General features: G+C 42.8%; 1 protein-coding gene across 2 annotated transcripts in view; it reads left to right on the top strand.

Annotated features, from left to right (window-relative positions):
- OSBPL1A (oxysterol binding protein like 1A) overlaps window positions 1-20,036 on the top strand; it is a 270,348-nt gene that overhangs the window by 8,332 nt on the left and 241,980 nt on the right. The window contains exon 1 of one of the 2 annotated variants that reach the window (XM_003995075.5): window positions 16,451-16,678. The exons of the other annotated variant lie outside the window; for it this stretch is intronic. The gene's annotated coding sequence lies outside the window, so the exon portion shown is untranslated. Of the gene's footprint in view, window positions 1-16,450; window positions 16,679-20,036 lie in introns of those variants that run through there. 2 annotated transcript variants of the gene reach the window in all.

Raw genomic sequence — 20,036 nt, 5'->3', positions numbered from 1 at the left:
AAAAAAATTTTTTTAATAAAAATATTGTTGGGGCGCCTGGGTGGCTTGGTCGGTTAAGCGTCCAACTTCAGCTCAGGTCATGATCTCATGGTCTGTGAGTTCGAGCCCTGCGTTGGGCTCTGTGCTGACAGCTCAGAGCCTGGAGCCTGTTTCAGATTCTGTATCTCCCTCTCTCTCTGACCCTCCCCGTTCATGCTCTGTCTCTCTCTGTCTCAAAAATAAATAAACGTTAAAAAAATATTTAAAAAAATATTGTTTAAAAATACAAGCTGTTTTTTCCTCTGATGGGAATGTTCTCCCAATATTCAGATGACTGTCCCTTTACTTTTCAGTTCTTAGCAGAACAACACTTCGTCAAAGACTTCCCTAACCATCCTAACTACAGAATTGTTCCCTCTCCCTCTTATTGATGCCCGTGAATCAAAGACCACCAGGAACACATTGTAATCCAACAAAGTTGGGCTTATAGATGCCCCTGCCACCAAGCGAGAATGCACATCTTGGCAAAACGGGATGTCTCGAAGAAAGTCTACAGTGGGGCGTGTTAAGGGTTTGGGCTTATATCAAGGAACTGGGATTTACTCTGGATTGGGGGCTGTTAAGAAAGGGGAATCATTCTGTGATTGCATGTCTTAGCGAATTCTATCTTAGAGGCAGGAGGAGTAGAGTGGGGCTGAAGCTGCAGTCAGTAAAGAAACAGCATTCACTTGTGGTAGCTTGGAGAGGGGCTCTTCAGTCATTTTAGGGGTCTACCCAGTGTAGTTGGTTTTGTCTCTGCTTAGACATGGCTATAGGGTAGTCTTTTTGTTGTCATCGTCTCCATCGCAACCCCAGAGTGGTCTTATCTCATGTCGATGTGCCACGAAATTGTTCCGTTCAGTGGGAGAACACCACCATCTAGCTCTAAGTTCCAGACCAGCTCCCAGAAAACGGGTGATTTTTTTCCTTTCTCACTTTACCCCATCGTCCTGTGTAATGTTCTTCACAGTATGAATCAGCATCCAACAATTACATAACTTAACATTTTTAACGTGTGTGTGACCTGTCTTTATGTATGTACGTATGTATGTATGTATGTATATGTATATGTATATAAGCTCTGTGAGGGCATGGTATCAAGTTCTCATTGCTTGTCTCCAACATCAAAAGCAGCCCCATCATATAGTATATCTTCAATAAATACTAGTTGAAAGGATGCATAAGTTAGGTGCTTAGGAAAGGACTCAAATAGAGGTGGCAATAGAGGTTCAGAAAGGGCAGTGAGGTAGTTCCAAAGCATATGCCTGATGGCACAGCCATTTCAAGTCACCTCGGGGGTTGCCAGACCATCCTCTGATAGGGTACCTGATCTGGGAGGCTGGGAACTACTAACTCTAGAATGAATGGCTTTTTGAATTCTGACTAAAGAATCCTGTGAGACTGTCAAATGGTCAAATCTGATTTTATCTGGCCAGTTATGTACAGAAGATATTCTAGTTCTTGCCAATTTTGATTATTACCGTCAAGAAACAGAACCTGAAAAAACAAGGTCTCTCAATCATCTTCCTACAATGGCTATCATAAGGTATCTTCTCAGAACTTTTGTTTTAGTGTCCAGGCCCAAGCTTCCTGTACATATGAAAAGAATATCATTGACTATAGATCTTTTATGCTCATTAAAATACTGGGGCTCCTGGATGGCTTCTGGTCAGTTAAGCATCCAGCTCCTGATTTTGGCTCAGGTCATGATCTCATGGCTTGTGGGTTCGAGCCCCGCATCAGGCTCCCCGGCTGGGGGCATGGAACCTGCTTAGGATTCTCTCTCTGCCTCTTTCTCTCTCTGCCCCTCCCCCACTCACACTGTCTCTGTCTCTCTCAAAATAAATAAATAAATAAATGTAAAAAAAAATACTATGGTATATTTGGAAATCACTCTGAAGCTTTCAAAGAAAGCATTCCAGGTAAATACATGCTTTACTGCAGTTAGTAACCATTTTAAATTGTAGTCTTGAAAATATTCGTTGAATCATTTTCCCAAAGCTAGCCAAAATTTGTATCTAGGAGGCAATAATGATCATTTATGTTTATATTGACTGTTTGTGTATTTTACTACCACTGTTTGCTTATTTGTTTTTAATGCCTTCTGGTGCATTTTCCTACAAAGCTAATGAAAACTTACTAGCTTGGTTGAATTAAATAAAGATTAAAGCCCTATTTTGTGCTGGATACAAAGCACTGTGAATTCATTTCCAAGAAGTTTAAGAAAGAATAAAGGAAACCATGTAACTGTGTTTTTTTCAACTATGTGTAGCACACTGTGTTATTCTAATTTGTGCTGAAGAGATTCAAAGTTATTAGCAATAGCCAGGCCATGTTTAGCATATCTTGTGAAGTTGATGTGATACACATTTAAGCTGCAATAGGTATATAGTTTCTTCATGTACTTTGTAAGGGCTCCAGAGCCAGAGTGCTTAGGTACAAATACCAACTTTGCCCATGTGTGTGTGGGCACACACACGTGTGTGTAAGCTGTGTGACTTAACTGCTCTTTGCCTCAGTTTCCTTGTCCATAAATGAGGATGATGATGATAGTATCTATTTTATAGGAGTATTATGAAAATTAAATGATCTAATCTATGGGGGCACCTGGGTGGCTCAGTCAGTTAAGTGTCCGACTCTTGATTTTGGCTCAGGTCATGATCTCATGGTTTGTGAGTTTGAGCCCTGCATTGGGCTCCACGCTGACAGTACAGTGTTCTCTCTTTCTCTCAAAATAAGTAAATAAAGGGGCGCCTGGGTGGCTCAGTCGGTTAAGCATCCGACTTCGGCTCAGGTCGTGATCTCGCGGTCCGTGGGTTCGAGCCCCGCGTCGGGCTCTGTGCTGACCGCTCAGAGCCTGGAGCCTGTTTCAGATTCTGTGTCTCCCTCTCTCTCTGCCCCTCCCCCACTTACACTCTGTCTCTCTCTGTCTCAAAAATAAATAAACATTAAAAAAAATTAAAAAAATAAAAATAAGTAAATAAAAAAAGAATTTACAAAATGATCTCATCTATGTAAAGAGCTTAGGATATTGCCTGGCACATAGTAAACATTTAATAAATATGTTTATTTTAGGTTATGTTATAATATGTTGTTATATCATTATAACATTATTATAGAGTGTAAAGAGCTGTGTAATAAACATTTACAGTAAACATCTCCACAATGTTTCATACAGAAAACAGTATGAAGTTTCATTCTCCACCTTAGTATTTTTTGCTGCTTGCTATGTGGAAAGTTCATTATGGTTGCTGGAGATATGAGTATTAGTAAGACTCAGTTCTTACCATTGAGGCATTCCCATCTAAAAACTCAGCAAAACTCTGCTGTGTGGTTAGAACAAAACTCTAGGCCTCTTACATACTTTTTCTAAATGTATTGAAACCAATTTTTCTTCTCTCTTACCTTCTGTGACCTACAATTGGTTATCTAAAATGATTCATGTCACACCTGTGTAGGGCCAGTAAGCATGATCTTTGTACAATGCCAAGCAGATTTCTCTGCCAACTACTCCTTTGTATACCCATTCTCTCTCCTTCCCACTACTGCTATCCTAGTACACAGAGCAGAGTAGAGAAGGGCAGAGAATGCATTGAGAGGCAAATGGACAGGCCAGAACAACCATCAGTCTGGGGTTTGGAGGGGTGCCTGGGTGACTCAGTCAGTTAAGAGTCCAACTTTGGCTCAGGTCATGATCTCATGGTTTGTGAGTTTGAGCCCCTCATCGGGCTCTCTGTTGTGAGCACAGAGCCTACTTGGGATCCTCTGTCCCCCTCTGTCTGCCTCTCTCTCTCTCTCTCTCTCTCTGTTAAAAATAAATCAATATTTAAAAATTTAAAAAAATCAATATTAAAAAATAAAAAATAAATAAAAAAAATAAAAAATAAATATTAAAATACCAAAAAAAAAAAAAAGAATTTGGTAGGGGCATCTTGGTGGCTCAGTCAGTTAAAAGTCCTACTTCAGCTCAGGTCATGATCTCGCGGTTCATGGGTTCGAGCCCCATGTCAGGCTCTGTGCCAAGAACTCAGTCTGGAGCCTGCTTCAGATTCTGTGTCTCCCCCTCTCTCTGCCCCTCCCCCACTTGCATTCTGACTCTCTCTCTCTCTCTCTCTCTCTCTCAGAAATAAACATTAAAAATAAAAATAAATAAAACATAATTTGGGGTTTGGAGCCAAGGAGAGAACAAAAACCAGGTGGGCAGACCACTGTCGGCCCCATCCATAAAACCTCCCGTACCATCCTCTATGCCCCTTTTTGCTTTCAGTGACTCTGGAGTCTGTGCGTTGACGGTGGTGATGTTCACAATAGAAGAAACATGGATCTCTGAATGAGTGCTCAGAGCAGGGCTCTATCGTGACCACATTGCACTATAATATGAAGCCCCTGAGGTTTCAGTGGTTATTTGTTTCAGATGTCAGATGGTTGTAGGGGGCCGAGGGGAACAATTAACACTGATGACTCCCTAATGTGCCTCCCTTCAGGTTTGTTCTCTCTGTTGAGCTTCTGAGCACTTCCTCTTTAAGTACCTGTAAGGCATTTATATTATTTATAATTCGTGTAATTGGATATTTTAGATGTCATCTTAACCTTTTTTTAATGTTTATTTATTTTTGAGAGAGAGACAGAGCATGAGCAGGAGAGGGGCAGAGAGAGAGGGAGACAGAATCCAAAGCAGGCTCCAGGCTCCGAGCTGTCAGCACAGAGCCTGACATGGGGCTCGAACTCACGGACTGCGAGATCATGACCTGAGCCGAAGTCGACTGAGCCACCCAGGCCCCCCGGGTGTCATCTTAAACTCAAAATTTCACACCCAAACTCAAAACCTTCCCCGAACGATCTTGTTTTCATGTATACAGTAATCTCCCCTTAGTCCGCACCTTTACTCTCCATGGTTTCAGTTACCTGCGGTCAGCAGATGGTCCTCCTTCTGACATATCATCAGAAGGTCAATACTTTAGTGGCCTAGTGCTATGTCACAGTTACCTGCATCAGTCACCTCACTTTACCTCATCACGCAGCCATTTTGTCTTCTTACATCATCACAAGAAGAAGGGTGAGTACAGCGCAGTAAGGTATTTTGAGAGGCCACGTTCATATAACTTCTATATAGTATATTATAATTATTTTATTATTAGTTATTGTTGTTCATCTCCTAGTGTGCCTACTTTACAAATTAAACTTTATCATAGGTATGTATGTACTGGAAAAAACGTAATACATACAGGGTTGGGTACTGTCTGTAGTTTCAGGCATCCACAGACAAGGGGGACTACTTTACCCTGCCATTCCAATTATTTATTCATTGAGTTGGTCATTTTGGAATATTTGCAAGCCTGGGTCTTGAGCCATAAAATGCACTATATAAAGATACAAAGATAAATAAGACATGCTTTCTGATTTCAGGAAGCCCAGAGTCTGATGGAGGTAAACACATAAACAAAACGTGTTAGGTGCCATGGCTGTATGTCAGTTGCTTCCTCTCCTTTACGCCTCACGGTAAAGGAGTCAAATATCTTAAGTCCTTCCTCAGTCATAACCACTTTCTCGGAGGGTTATATTTTATTTAAATGATCACTGCAGTCTCCTTACTGCTTCTATCTTTTCTGTCCTCACTCAAGTCCTGTTTCCACCTTTCTGCATTCTAGATCTGGTGTTATTCCGTAAATGCTGCTTTGTTCAAGAATTTAAAGTTATTTTCCTTTTTTATCTTTAGATAGATTGTATCTGTGCAAGCAGGGGAGGGGGCAGAGGGAAAGAGAGAATGTTAAGCAGACTCCATGCTCACTGTGGAGCCCCATGTGGGGCCCAATCCCACAACCCTGGGATCATGACCTGAGCCAAAATCAAGAGTCAGACACTCAACTGACTGAGCCACCCACATGCCCTGGAATATTTTAAAGTTTTGTCTTTTCCTACTGAATGAAGGCTCAATTCTGCTTGGTTTTCAGAGACAGTCAGATCAGTCCCCCTCATGCAGTTTATACCACTCTACCCACCTGTTTTTGTTCTTTCCTTGGCTCCAAATCCCTGACTGATTGCTCTGGACTGTGCGTTCTTGACCTCAGTCCTTTCCATGCCCTTCTGTACTCTGCTGGGGGTGAGGTGCTGCAGGGCTGTGCACTGTAATTGCCAAGCCCTGCCTATTGTGATGCCCTGTCCCCTTCTACTGTCACTGCTTATCTTAGTTCAGGCTCTCTCATCTCACTTCAGACTATGGCAGGCACCTCTCAGCTCATCTTCCTGACTCCAGACCCTTCTACCCATCCTCCTCCCTGCTGACAGGACCCTTCCCTTAAAGCATCACTTGGGTCGTGTCAGTCCTCTGTCCCAAAGCCTTCCCATCTTCTGTATCACCTGTGTCAGTGAGGACGCCCTGTAGGCCAACTGTCTGCACCAGAAATGTGCCATCTTTACTCTTCCTCGTGCAGTCGATCACCACGCTCTTTCTGTTCTGTCACCTGAATCTTCCAACAATCAGTTAACTTCTTCTTTTCTCCATCCTCACAGTTCTTGCCAAAGTTCAGGCCACTGTGATCTCTTGACTGGACTACAGCAACAGTCTTGTGACTGGTATTCTTGCCTCACACATCACTGCCATTCAACCCTTTCTCCGTGTTGCCACCAGACTTTTCTCTTTGTGATAGACATCCAGTGTTGAAACTATTAGGTTTTAACTCCATGGTTTTGAGGATGAATCGCAAACTCTATGACACATTGTAAAGGACCCTTCATGATGTAATTCCCATGGATTTCTCCAGTCTCCTCTCCTCATCCCAACTCTCCAGCTGTCTGGCCTGCACCTTAGACGTAGCCTTACTGGACCACTGTCACTTCCCACAATGAGGCACATGATTGCTTATCTGCTGTCCTATCACCTGTTAGCCCCTCTACTTGGAATGCTCTTTCCTTCCCCCTCCCTCCTACCATAGACTGTTTGGGGCTTGGCTTTCTTGGCAGTTTGGGACTTGGCCATTACTATGTTTTTCTTTATCCTTGCATTGTCGGCAGCTAGTACAGTGCCCTGCCTCTGGTCGGCTCTCTGTTCAGAGAAGTTACGTGAGTTGTTCATGTAGACACCTGGTTAAGTGGCAGAGGACTGGGATTCAATCCCGATTTTCTGATGCTTAATTTTGTGTATATTCCATTTCATTACACTGCCTCCCACCTTGGATAAAATATCTTAGACATAAAGTCCCAGTTCATTCATTGATTCAACAAGTATTTATTGATTTCCTAATGTGTGCTATCCACTGTGTTAGATAAAGGGAGGAAACTAGTAAAGAAGACACTCCCTGCCTTTAGCATACGTCTAATTTAATGAAAGACATAGATAAATAAAGAGGTCTTTGTAGCACAGTGTAGTAAATGTCGTCACGGGTGTAAGTACACAGTAAATCAGAAAGCCTATAAGAGGGGCACATAATCCAGTCATAACGAGTCAGCAAAGGGAGTTAGAAGTGATTTCTAAACTCAGATTGTGTGAAACATAAGCCTCAGCAGGAGGAGGAAGCTGGGGAGGAGAGTTCAAGGCACAAGAAAACATGGGCAAAGGTTTGAAAGCATCAGAGACTGTGTCAATACAGGGAACTGAAAGTTGTTCATGATTGCTGAAGTGTAAAACGCTACGGTGATAATGAGACCTGAATCAGGACGTTGCGGGGTTTTGTGGTGCTAAGGAGTTTGGACTACATCCCAAAGCAATTAAAAGGCAGAGTAGAATTCTAAGAGCATTATTTGATCAGATTTAAAATTTGGAAACATACTTTGACTACAAAATGGATTAGGGTTGGGTATGGGGGGGGTGGAGAGAGGAAAAGGTAGTTTGGGGAAAATGGAGGGAGAGAGACAAAAATATTTGCCACTTGAGAAAGAGAATGAATATGAGGGGAGCAGCCTGGAGGGTAGGAGGGTGGGGAAGGACAAATTGCCCTTTTAGTTATGCTGAGTTTGATGAATTGGTGTGTGAGTCAGAAGTTCAGGTGTAATGTTGGGACCCAGTTATAGGTTTGAGACATGAGCATCCAGAGGGAACACATGACCTAACCCAGGAAGGGTACGAGGAGAGGTAGCGTTTAGGGCAGAACTTGTAACATTTAAGGAAAGGGGCAAGGATGAGGAGCTCAGGGAAACTAAGGGAAGAGAGCGTTCCCAGGAGGTGGGAAAGGGCCACTGGTGTCAGATGCTGCCAAAGATCAAGTAAAGTCAGGAGTAGTAACGGTCCATTGGGTTTTGCAACCAGGAGGACTTCGGGGTCTTCAGTGGGAGCCTGTTGAGTGGAGTAGCGGGAACAGAAGTGGCAGTGCAGAGAGTAGAGAGAGAGAGGAAATGGAGAGAGTCCTTATAGACCACGCTGTCAAGGAGTTTAATTTTAACTGTGAAGGAAGAGAGAGAGAAAGGATACTACTCTCTGGCAGGTAGGTTTGCAAAGGATGGCACAGGTTAGAGACGCCCTGTGCGGCAGGCACACTGTGAGAGCACTTGAAGATCCAGGAGAAAGGGAGTTGATGGGATGAGGGTGCTGAGGAGGGGAGAAGGAGGGGCCACGAACACAGGTGCAGGCCCTTGGCCTTGACACGTTAACAGAAAGGAAACGTAAGAAAGAGTGTGGGTGCAGGTAAGCTTGTTGGCCCGGAGGTTAAGAGTTCCAGGGAGTTCTCATCTAATGGCTTTTGTTTCCTTGGTAGAGTCGGAGGTGAAGTCATCTATTGAGAGCGCAGGGGTACGGGTGGGGTAAGGGATGTGAGGTAGGGCAGGAGACAAAGCTCAGCCCTTGCCCCTTCTATTCCACTCTGTTCTTCTTGCTCCCTAGGTGTTCCCCTGCAAGCCTCGTGGCTTCAAGTTGCCTCTGCACAGACACTGGCAGGTTGATATCTTTAGTCCAGGCCTCACCTCCGAGCTTTCAACCATTTACCTGTCACCTACCCTTGAGTATCTCAAAGTCTCCTTCCCCACTCTGCCCCTCCAGCTCCAGCTCAGAGCGTCCAGGGGAGGAGAGGAGACTGGTAGGCAGAGCTGAGAATTCTCCACGTTTTAGCCTCACCCACTTGCAGCATGGCCTACTCCGTGTGAGGCCCTGTGCTATCTTGTATGCCACCCCCTGGCTTTGCTCAGACGGTTTCATCAGCTTTAACATGCCCTTTCCCCAACTATTTCCACAGCTTCAAATCCTGTCCCTCTTAATGACTTGACTTAAAAAGACATCTTCTTTGTAAAACATTCACTAATAGCCCCAGCTGGAAAACAAAACTTTCCTCTTCTTTGTCCTTTATCTAAACTTTTCTTATGACTCCTCATTCTCGTATGTGGTACACCTGCTTACAAGTCTTATATTGTCTCATCTGCATTAGTAGGTTGTTAAATTCCTGAAGGCAAGGCTATTGTCAAAGGCATCTTTTCTGTCCTAGTGGAGAGCATGTATTCCCTCACAAAATCATGTCATTTATGAAGTTAATGTGTATCTACTGACTAATGAATAAATGAGTTAATCCACAATGAATGACACATTTGTGCTCTGGTAAGTCTTTACATGTCATTATCCCAATCTTCTTTCCACTGGTAATCCTATCACAGATATTTGAGGGTGATTCGTAAGTCGGCTTCTAGAGTAAGCTCTTGCCCAGAAGAAACTCCCACATTTTGTTTCTTGCTGCATCTTTCAGATTTATTATGTGGGAGGCACTCATTTCCCGCTTCTTGGGGTTTCTAAAGTTGAGGCTGAGTGTCAATGCCACCACTTCTAAATGTCTTCTCTATTCTAGTCCTCCCTGATCTGGTCTTCCCAAATCCTTGGAGGTGTTACTGTGGCTTGTCTTTTTTTTTGGGTTTCCATTGTATACTTTGCCTCCAACATTATATTGTAAACTTCAGGAGGCCAAGAATTTGTATTATAAATGTATCACATTTTTGCTGTTCTTCTTTGCCCCTTTCTCCAATCTCTTTTCTCTCCAGTTCTCTTAGTTGAGAAAAAACTAGCTACCACCAGAGGGCAGTAGAGAGGTCAGGGAGACTTAGGGATGGGAAAAAGGCCTTAGGTTTAGCAAAGTTGATCTAATAGGACTTAACTATTAGTTAAGATAAGATACGCTTTAGCTTCCTAGAAACAGATGCGATTTGCTTAATTCTAGGCACTGAATTTTAAGAGAGCAAAGTACGAACTGTATCACAATGCCATGACCAGTTGGAACACGAGGACGGGCTGGAGCATCTGGGAATGTAAGCCTAGAAAAAATCAAGGCAGCTCATGCTAGTTGTCTTTAAATGTGAAAGGATCATTAATCCTAACAGGTGAGGGCAGGGTGGAGACAGCATTTTCCTCAAGAAGAAGTTGCAACAGCAAGCATGTTGGGGTGGGGGCAGGGGGAGTGGTTTGAGCTTGTAGGGGTGGAAAGCTTTTCCCTTCTTCCCTTCTAGGTTCTCTGGCTGGTCTAATAATTCAGTTGACATAAAACAGATTAATAGGAGAAAAACAAATTTTGTACTTAATGGAGCCCCATAAAAATACGAGACTCCCCTGCAGTCAGGTGATTGAGGCTTATCTAGCATCCTGAGCCAAGGAGAAGTGGGTAGGGGTCTGGGGCTTCAAAGGGGAGGAAGAGAGTTCATAAGATGCAAAGGGTAAATGTTTGGTAAACAAATGTTTTCCATACTATGCAGATAAGTCTGTTCTGATATAAAACGTTCTCTGTAGTAACAGCTCTCTTTCCTGGTACATGCTCCTGATCTAAATTATTTTAGGCAGTTAAGAGGGAAGTAGGGGCACCTGGGTGACTCATTTGGTTAGCATCTGACTTTGGCTCAGGTCATGATCTCACGGTTTGTGAGTTCAAGCCCTGCATCAGGCTCTGTGCTGACAACTCAGAGCCTGGAGCCTGCTTCTGATTCTGTGTCTCCCTTTGTCTCTTCCCTACCCCCCCCCTCATAAATATTAAAAAAAAAATTTTTTTTTAAAGAGGGAAGTAAAAATCTCTCTTGAATCTTCTGGATCCCCATTGTCTTCAACTTGAAAATATCCACATGCCAAAGTGGCACATTCTGGGTGCTATGGTCTGCTCCCCCTCAAGCTGCACTGTGAAGTCTAGGAATCTTCCTTCTTTGGGTATGAAGAAGAGTGAAAAGTGTTTACAGTAGTGGAGAGAATAATACTGTACATCTGTAGTGTATTTTAAAGTTCAGAAAAAACTACCCTACCTATCATCTTCTTTGATCCCCACGTATCTTTAAGCTTTTTAGAAGAATGGCTTGGGAAAAGGGAATTAAAAGGTTTGGCTTTATCTTGAGGACTAACAGGTGAGGGCTGTGTGGAGCCATCATTTGCCTCAGCAGGAGGAACTTCGAACAGTAATATGGAAGGGGTGGGGGGGAATTGAGCTGCACTGTGAAACAGTGACCTGCCTGTTCATGAATTCCCCAGCCTGTGGCTGGGGGAAATATTTCTTTAGAATGTGGCTGAGGACAACGTGGCTTAGGTTTTGTGGTTAGACTAGCTGATTTCTGATGGCTCTTCCAAATCTAAGATCCAGGAGTCTGTGATTTGATCTATACTTACAATTCAGGCCCAAAGGTTGGTCCGTCAAATCCCCGTGCTGAGATCTTCGTGATTTCAGTAAATGAACTGTATTTCATGCTATGGCAACTCATCGAGAGTAGGGCCTTGGACCTGGCTGTATCAGGTATCGAAAGGTGACTCAGAACAGATAGTGGAGGTTAGTGAGGATCTGGAAGAGAGGTGTGTGTGTGTGTTTTAACGTTTATTTCTATGAGAGCATGAGCAGGAGAGGGTCAGAGAGAGGGAGACGCAGAATCCAAAGGAGGCTCCAGGCTCTGAGCTGTCAGCACAGAGCCTGATGCGGGGCTTGAACTCAAGGACTGTGATATCACAACCTCAGCTGAGGTCGTACACTTAACCCAGGTGCCCTAAGAGATAGATGTGTTTTAGAAGGCTCAGAAGAGCAAGGAGGACTAGAGACCCTGAAGGAAGAGGTAGCTCTTGAAAAGAAAGGCGGTATTGACAGGGCTGTTTGCTAGAGATGAAGAACAAGAGAGCTGAATGCAGGGAAGGGGGTAGGAGTGGTATATTAGGCTCTTTCTGGGTTCAAGGAATAGAGCGGCACTCAGGTTTCGTCCGGTAAAGAGCAGGATTTGTTGAAAGCAAAAATACCTCTGCTGCTCTGAAAGGTTGTTGAAGATACAACTGTGCCAGCAGGTGGCGCCCTCTCAAGCAAGGCAACACTCTAGTGTTGCCGCACTCTGGGGTCTCTGATTCTCTCTCCACTTTTTCTTCTATTTCTGATCAACTTTTTCTACTCTCCTTCTTGCCATCCTATGGTTTCTGTTTATTCTCTGCCTTCACTTACCTCTATGCCTTTATGCATGTACCCTGGCTAAAGAATGTACTTGTATACTTTCATGGTCAAATACTCCCAGAGGGAATCTAGATAGTTTAATGCTACTCAGTAAAGACCTTTTCTGCTGGGCAGAGAGTATCTACCAGATCTTTGTTAAACCTAATAGAAAGGTACCATTCAGTTAGCCCCTGACCCTGCACTTCTGCTGAGCCAAGGATAGTAGGTTGCATAAGCAAGTTCTCAAAACAGGGCTTTGGGTGGGGCAGGCTCTGTGACTTTTTTTTTTACTTATTTATTTATTTCATTTTAATGTTTTTATTTATTTTTGAGACAGAGAGAGAGCATGAGCGAGGGAAGGGCAGAGAGAGAGGGAGACACAGAATCTGAAACAGGCTCCAGGTTCTGAGCTATCAGCACAGAGCCTGATGTGGGGCTTGAACTCATGGACTGTGAGATCATGACCTGAGCCAAAGTGGGATGCTTAACTAACCAAGCCACCTGGCCGCTCCTCTTTTTTTTTTTTAATGTTTTTTTATTTTTGAGAGAGAGGGAGACACAAAATCCGAAGCAGGCTTCAGGCTCTGAGCTGTCAGTACAGAGCCCAAAGCAGAGCTCAAACTCATGAACTGCGAAATCATGCCCTGACCCAAAGTTGGACACTTAACTGACTGAGCCATCCAGGTGTCCCCAAACTCTGTGACTTCTAAGAAGGGGTAGTATTTAATTATCAGGTACACTGGATGGAAAAACAGGGTTTACTCATGATGAATAGAGCTAAGGGCTAAAGGTGCAGCTGGAAATATTGCCCAAGGAACTTCTGTCACAAGCTATGAAAGAGAAGGGCTTGATTAAAAAAAAAAGGGGGGGGGCTATAAAGGGTTTTTCTGTGATGGTGGCTGCCCATTAACCATTGGCCCTTCTTCTGGTTATAGCACTGCACCAGGACACTCTCTCTCTCTCTCTCTCTCTCTCTCTCTCTCTCTCTCTCTCTTTCTCTCTCTCTCTCTCTCTCTCTCTCTCTCTCTCTCTGTGTGTGTTTGTGTGTGTGTGTGTGTAGGTGAGGAGCTACTTCTCCTATGGAAGGTAATCTTGTGAGATTGTCAGCCAAGGAGCCCAAAGTCCATCTCTCCCTCTCTTTCTTAAATTTCCCTCTTCTGAAGATAGGATAGGAAAACAAAAATAATCAGAACTTACTCTTATTTCCTGGAAAAGCTATAGACTAGCTCCTCCTGCTGTAATCCCTGCAAGTGCCCCAGTCCTGCCCTTGCCAGGCCAGATTTTCAGCTTTCTTTGATACTCTAGTACATTCCCTATTTGTTTCAGGTAGCCAAGGTCAGGGCTCATTGCTTGCAACCAATAAACTCTAGGTATAGGGGACCTTTCTAAGCTTCTTGTGTGGAGACCCAGCAAAATCAATCATTTGTGGAAGATGAGTTATGTAGCCATCTGTAACTTGTCACCCCTAGGAACAGAGGGTCAAGTGCGGAATGAAGTCTTAGATAAAAGTAATTTAATATCTGAAAATATACCACCCCCCTTATTTTAGCTGTTAAATAAACTGTAATGGTACAAATCACAAAGAGAGAAAAACCTCCAATGACCTCATAGCATTTATGGTCTGGAGTTCATAATAACTACAAAGTATTTAATATGTAGGTGTAGAGGATGGTTAATTTCCCCCAACTCAACAATTGATCTGGATTTGCCTGATGACATCTGACCTACTTTTTCAGCATTCCAGGCAGTAATTACCCAAAGTCCTCCCCAAAGCCTCGGTCTATAAAATCCTCCTTTTAATAAGATTTAACAAGCCTTTAGTGTGCTCCTGCAGCACTTCAAAGTCACACCAGCACCAGGAGAGTGTTTTTAAAACATGGAATGCACCAAGTGCATTCTGGGGTGTTTCAGGCTTAAGACAAAACTGCAGGGATACAAACGTCAGGTACTGTAGTCTGGAGGGAATAGTTGGGATGTGGGGAGGAGAACAGGGGTAGAAAGCCGTGGGCTCTTAAGTTTATTGAATCAAGCAAACGAAAGAGTACCAGGTAGATCTCGTGTGAACCAGGCAGTGGGCAATTCTGAAGCATATCATTGCCTAAACAATAGCTACCTTTTCTTTTTCTTTTCTTTTTTTTTAAATTTTTCATTTGGGTCAGGCAGGCATGGGAATGGCAGGGCAAAGGCTTAGTTACTCCCAAAGCCCCTGCCATACATCTAGAGCTTCCAGTTCTATTTCTGTTTACACGCATTGTAGCTAAGCATGATACAGTCACTTTAATGTGCTCTGTCTGTAAAATTAAAATACCTACTTTCTCAAAAGCTCAGAAAAGAGTTTGGAGAAATTATTGCTTCCAGAGGTTCTGTATCTGCCAAACGTTTTCTCAAGAAAGAGGATACCATGGTTGGGGAAATTTAGTGATTTCTTTGTTGTTCTAGAACAGCACTCACCAGTATGGTAGTGGCTAGCCACATGTGGCTTAAAATTAATTAAAATTTAATAAAATTTAAAATTCAGATCTTTAATCACACTAGGTAAATTTCAAGAGTTCAGCAGGCTCATGTGACTACTATATTGGACAAGATAGAATTATAGAACATTTCCATCATTTTCAACATTTCCATGCAGAAAATTCCATTGGACAGCAGTGTTCTACAGTAAGAATTGTTAACACCTTTGTTGTGTTTTCATCTTACTAGTCGGCAATAAAAATGCCAAAGAGATACCTTTTCCTAAAGATTCTTTATATAAATACCAAAGAGACTCCTGTAAATATACAGAAAAATTAGTGATCTTATCAAGATTGGAACTTCTTTTATTAGTAAACATGATGATTACCTTCTATTACCTTCATCCTCCTATTTGGCTAGGATCTGTTTTCATTTACTAACTCAAGAGAGTACAGTGAATTGGAAAAAAAAAACGAGAGTAGTAAATTTAGGCATTTAAATATCATAGCGAGAATGCAGCCTTTCATATAATTTTGTGGAAAATTATTTCAATGGTCAATTTTTATTTTGGCTGGGAAGATAATTCAGTATCCTTAGAAAATAAATCCTGATGTTCTTTGTGAGGAAAATATGACTGCCTCAGTTACCACACATTTTGCAGTTGAAGTATTGTGCTACTCAAGTGCCTTTTTTGTTAATAAGAGATGATACTAGCCTGGGAAATACAAGCAAGGCTACTGGTGTTCTCTAAAAACATTCTAAGAAATCTGCCAAAAGATGTATCACACGTAGCGCAATGACCAACCGGCCTGTAATAGGTTCTCAATACATGTTTTCAAAATGGAATTGACAGGAAAACTACAGCCCCTTAAAAAATAATACCTACTTACTAATTTTTCATTACAAAAAGGTTCATAAAATATATTGGAAAATACAAAAAAGTTGGAAGATTTTTCACATGCTCATAATTCCCTTTGTTTTGGTTAAGCATAATTTTTTAAAAGTTGTAATTATACCAGAGTTTGAACTTTCATGTTGAAGACGGCGTAATTAAGGCTTCTGGCTAGACCTGTTAGAATGGAGTCTGAAGAAGTTGACTCTTCATGAAAGATTTTTTGATGCGGGGGCGGGGTGGGGGGAGGAGATGAGGGAAACTTTGTAAATCATCTCTTTAAGCATCCTTCGCTGGTATTTATCTTGTAACAGTTACACCTGTATGGCATTTTAAGCCCATCCTTTGACACGTGAAAAGAAAAAGATGTGTAGCCAATTCACAAAGCCAATTAAGTTCCTTCGGGTAAAGTCAAGGAAAGAAAAAACGTGGGCAGCTGTGTGATGTATTTGTTTACTGACAAATTTCCAGAGCCTGAACCCAGTATTTATATTCACTTCGGCCGGGGAGGGGGCCATTTCTCTCCCCGCCACAGCTCGTAAGTATCAGGCCCACCCTTTCTTCTAAGTCAGGGGTTTGGGGAGAAAAACACGAGCCTCTGCAACTCCCGGCAGCCCTTGGCAAAGCCTGGGCCCGGGGCCTGCAGGGGCGGGGCCTCGGCATACTACCCGCACGCTTAGAGGCCAGCGCGCCGGTCACGTGCTGCACGGGCCCCGCGCAAATAAACCGGGCGCGCGCGCGCGCTCCTGACGCGGGCGGCGGGGAGGGGCGGCGTCACCTCGCAGAGTGGCGCTGGACTGTCTCGCGTTCCGCCCCGTTCCGGGCTCCGGGACTCGGGAGACAGTTCTTCCGCGGGGCCGCGAGTCCTCCCGTAGTGCCAGCCAGAGTTGGTGACGGCCGCTTCATCGACGTGGGGAAGCCTGCGGTCGTGGCCCCCACCCCGGGAGCTCTGGGAGCCCGGGTGACCGCGTAGGTCAGTTTCCGTGCCTGGTTCCTGTGCGAGCGCGTTCCCCCCTGCCTGGTGCGCGGGGAAGATCTGTTCTCCCCTGGTGGGGGGTGCGCGGGCCTCGCGCGCGCGTCTCCAAGGACTGAGTCTTGGAGATGCTGGGCTCCCACCCCCGGCTCGGCTACTGTGTGGCCGCCGGCTCTCCAATGCTGCAACGAACTTAGTTGTTAAAAGTAGCGAGATGCTGGCGTTTGTTGCACTCCCCCTCGGGGTGCAACGACTTGTGCTAGTGCTACATGCATTCCTTACCAAGTCATCGGCCGTGTGCTTTCTTGGTACTCTGATGTGTGCATCATAACTTTTAGTTTCCTACTACCATGAGGAGAGGATTGATTCTCAGTGGAAGTCACGAGCTGTCCATGTGACCATTCTCTCAGTGTACCTCGTGGTCACTTCGACCAGCATGGAAGACTATCAAAGGGATAGTATGAAAGATTGCAGCTGCACAGTAGAAACAATGATTCATTTGCCTGGTGGCCCTATTGATTGGCAAAAGGCGTTAAAGGGGTTATTCTGATTTAGTTAATATTAGTTTTTCGTTGTCAAAGTCGTTGCTTTATGCAGACTGTATTGTGAAGTTGAATTGCTGGCAATGTGATATTAAGTGGAGACTGCTCGAATTTAGCACATTTAGTTACTAGGCTCTTGTGGATAGTTGTTGGTAATGCCTAAAATCAGTGATGCGTTTTCCCTGAAGCCTTAGTATTGTAGTTGTTGCATTCTTGATAGAGTTCGGAATATCCTCACCTCTTTACTAAGCATTTGGAAAATTTGTCGATTTATTTTGAGGGCTAGCAATGTTTGCGTTCTAACCCTGAGAACAACAAATTTTATGCAGCCAGTATTGTAGGTATAATTTCTGCATCCCGCAGCTGAAAATTTTAAAGATCTGTGATAATTACAGAATGGTTACAAAATCCACCTTGTCTGCATCCCCTAGTTCTAAACTAGGGGCTCTATCTACAATCTACAGGAGACAAGAAAAGTGTCAGTAACAGTTTTAAATTTTATCACCCTTTTCTCCCTGGCAGCACTGAAATTTGATAGTCAAAACAGGAGGTAACTGCCGCAAGTTGAGTAGATTTATCTGAATCAGTTGCTGTAATTCTGTGTCGTCTTCTGCCAAGGTCAGTTTGTCAGATGACACTTGCTAAATATCTCAGCAGAATCTTGTCAGTGGAAATTTATGGCGGGTGGCTAATCCTGGTCTTGGCGGTATTATTCAAGCGTACTTAACACCTGTAATTCAGAGCAGCTGGATGTTTCTACAAAAGCACCGCTCCCCCCACTCTGCCCTTAGGACAAAGGGGAATACATGTTTAGAATCAACAAGTAGGTAGGAGAATACAGCTGGTTTTGTCTTATTTTGGTTTTGAGGGATAACATGGTGCAGTGTCTGTTAGATAAATTAAAACTTTTCTTCTTGTGGCTTTATTTAACTTACAGAAACATCTGTTTATTTAATCATAATCTTTTCAGGTTGGAACTCTGTGGCCCTTTCTTACCTCTTGACCTCACTAAAAAGCTGAGGTATTGTACATTCCATGTATTCACTGAGAAAAGTAGTAGAAGGTAGAAATCAGCTTAAGAATGAGGTAGCAAGTGCACATGAGAAATTTGAAGGGGTTGGGAACCTTGTCAGTTCTTTCAAGCCAAGTCTAGTGGTAATCAGAACTTTATTGATGACTAGTAAGTTCTTTCCAGTTCCCAGAAAGAGGGCAGGTGTTAGCAGTGTAGTCACCAGCTTATACCAGTCTTTCCAGAATTCATTAATGAAGTGATAGAAAAGATGCAGTCTGTGCAGTTCATATTGATGATCACGATGCCATAGAAGTATCTTTTAGGATGCTCTTGATCCCTAGAAATGTTGGATTTTCCCTCACTTATCTGATCTCAACCACTAATAAGGTGGGCAAGTATTAGAAGTAGTTTTAAAGCTTTTTCCTTGAAGTATAGTTGACATATAATGATTAGTTTCAGGTGTACAACGTAGTTATTGCACAATTCTGTATATTAAGCTATACTTACCACAATAAGTGTAGTTACCATCTGTCACCATACAATTTTTACGCTTTTAGTAAGAGGAACTACTAGGTCACTGGCTGTGAGTTCTTGTACATATCAGCCAACAAATAGGAAATTCCTATGTAGTGAAAACAGTCTTTGTCTATTTTCCTATCATGTGACAGTGGAAAGTAACCACATGTTTTCACTTTGTTATTTAAAGTTTTTCTTTAAAGAGAAACTTCTGACTATATGGTAGATAACAGGTCAGTATTATATATACATAATTTAAGTTTGGAAGATGATTTTCAAATGTGAAATAATAAAAGTGGAAAACATTTAAATACATTTTATCTAAAATTTAAGGAATTTTATCATTAAAAGGTAACAATTAAGCTCATTGTTAGAGTATTTTTACTATCCAAAACTGGATTTGTCTAATGTGTGGACTTGTCTGCCCTTTGCTTCTACAGATCCAAACTGTTTGAAACAGTAGTTAACAGTTCTAAGAATCTATCCAGTTCAAATGCAAATCAGGGTTGCATCTAAGGGTTCTTGGTTATTGAAGCACATAAAATGTGTAGCAACCTGGGGTGCCTGGGTGGCGCAGTCGGTTAAGCGTCCGACTTCAACCAGGTCACGATCTCGTGGTCAGTGAGTTCGAGCCCCGCGTCGGGCTCTGGGCTGATGGCTCAGAGCCTGGAGCCTGTTTCCGATTCTGTGTCTCCCTCTTTCTCTGCCCCTCCCCCGTTCATGCTGTCTCTCTCTGTCCCCAAAATAAATAAACATTGAAAAAAAAATTAAAAAAAAAAATGTGTAGCAACCTAAGGTTAGCTTAAACGATTTCATAAAGCAAGGCCGAGAAGCTTACATAATTTTCACAAATTTTGATTAACACTTTCAACCAAATAAAGGTAAAATAAATACACAGGAAGTGGGATTGTTCTTCTATGGTGGAATAGCATCTAAGTCCATGTGGGTGTATAACAAGTATGAGTAGAGAAGGTAGTATAAATATGTCAAATGTCACTACAGTTTGCAAACTGTAGTGTTACTACAATCTTAGCTACTTCTCTATCATTTCTCCTCCCAAGGACACAAGGCTGTTTATCAGTGCACAAAGTCTTATTGGAAGGAATTTATAAAGTTTCATTGAATTAAAAATTAAGTGACTTTTAATTGAACTTTACCTTTTTGAAAGAAGTGAGTGCCTCCTAAAATAGACTTGATAATTTGTTTTCCTTAAATTGCCATGTTTTGGCTACCTCCTTTTAGTTAGTGAATAAGGCTTCTAAAAATGAGAGGATTAAGGTATAAATCA

Source organism: Felis catus, chromosome D3, assembly GCF_018350175.1.
Source record: "Felis catus isolate Fca126 chromosome D3, F.catus_Fca126_mat1.0, whole genome shotgun sequence".
In the NCBI taxonomy this organism is placed as follows: Eukaryota; Metazoa; Chordata; class Mammalia; order Carnivora; family Felidae; genus Felis; species Felis catus.
Note: the sequence above shows the minus strand (reverse complement) of the source record. Positions and strands in the feature narration are given on the sequence as shown.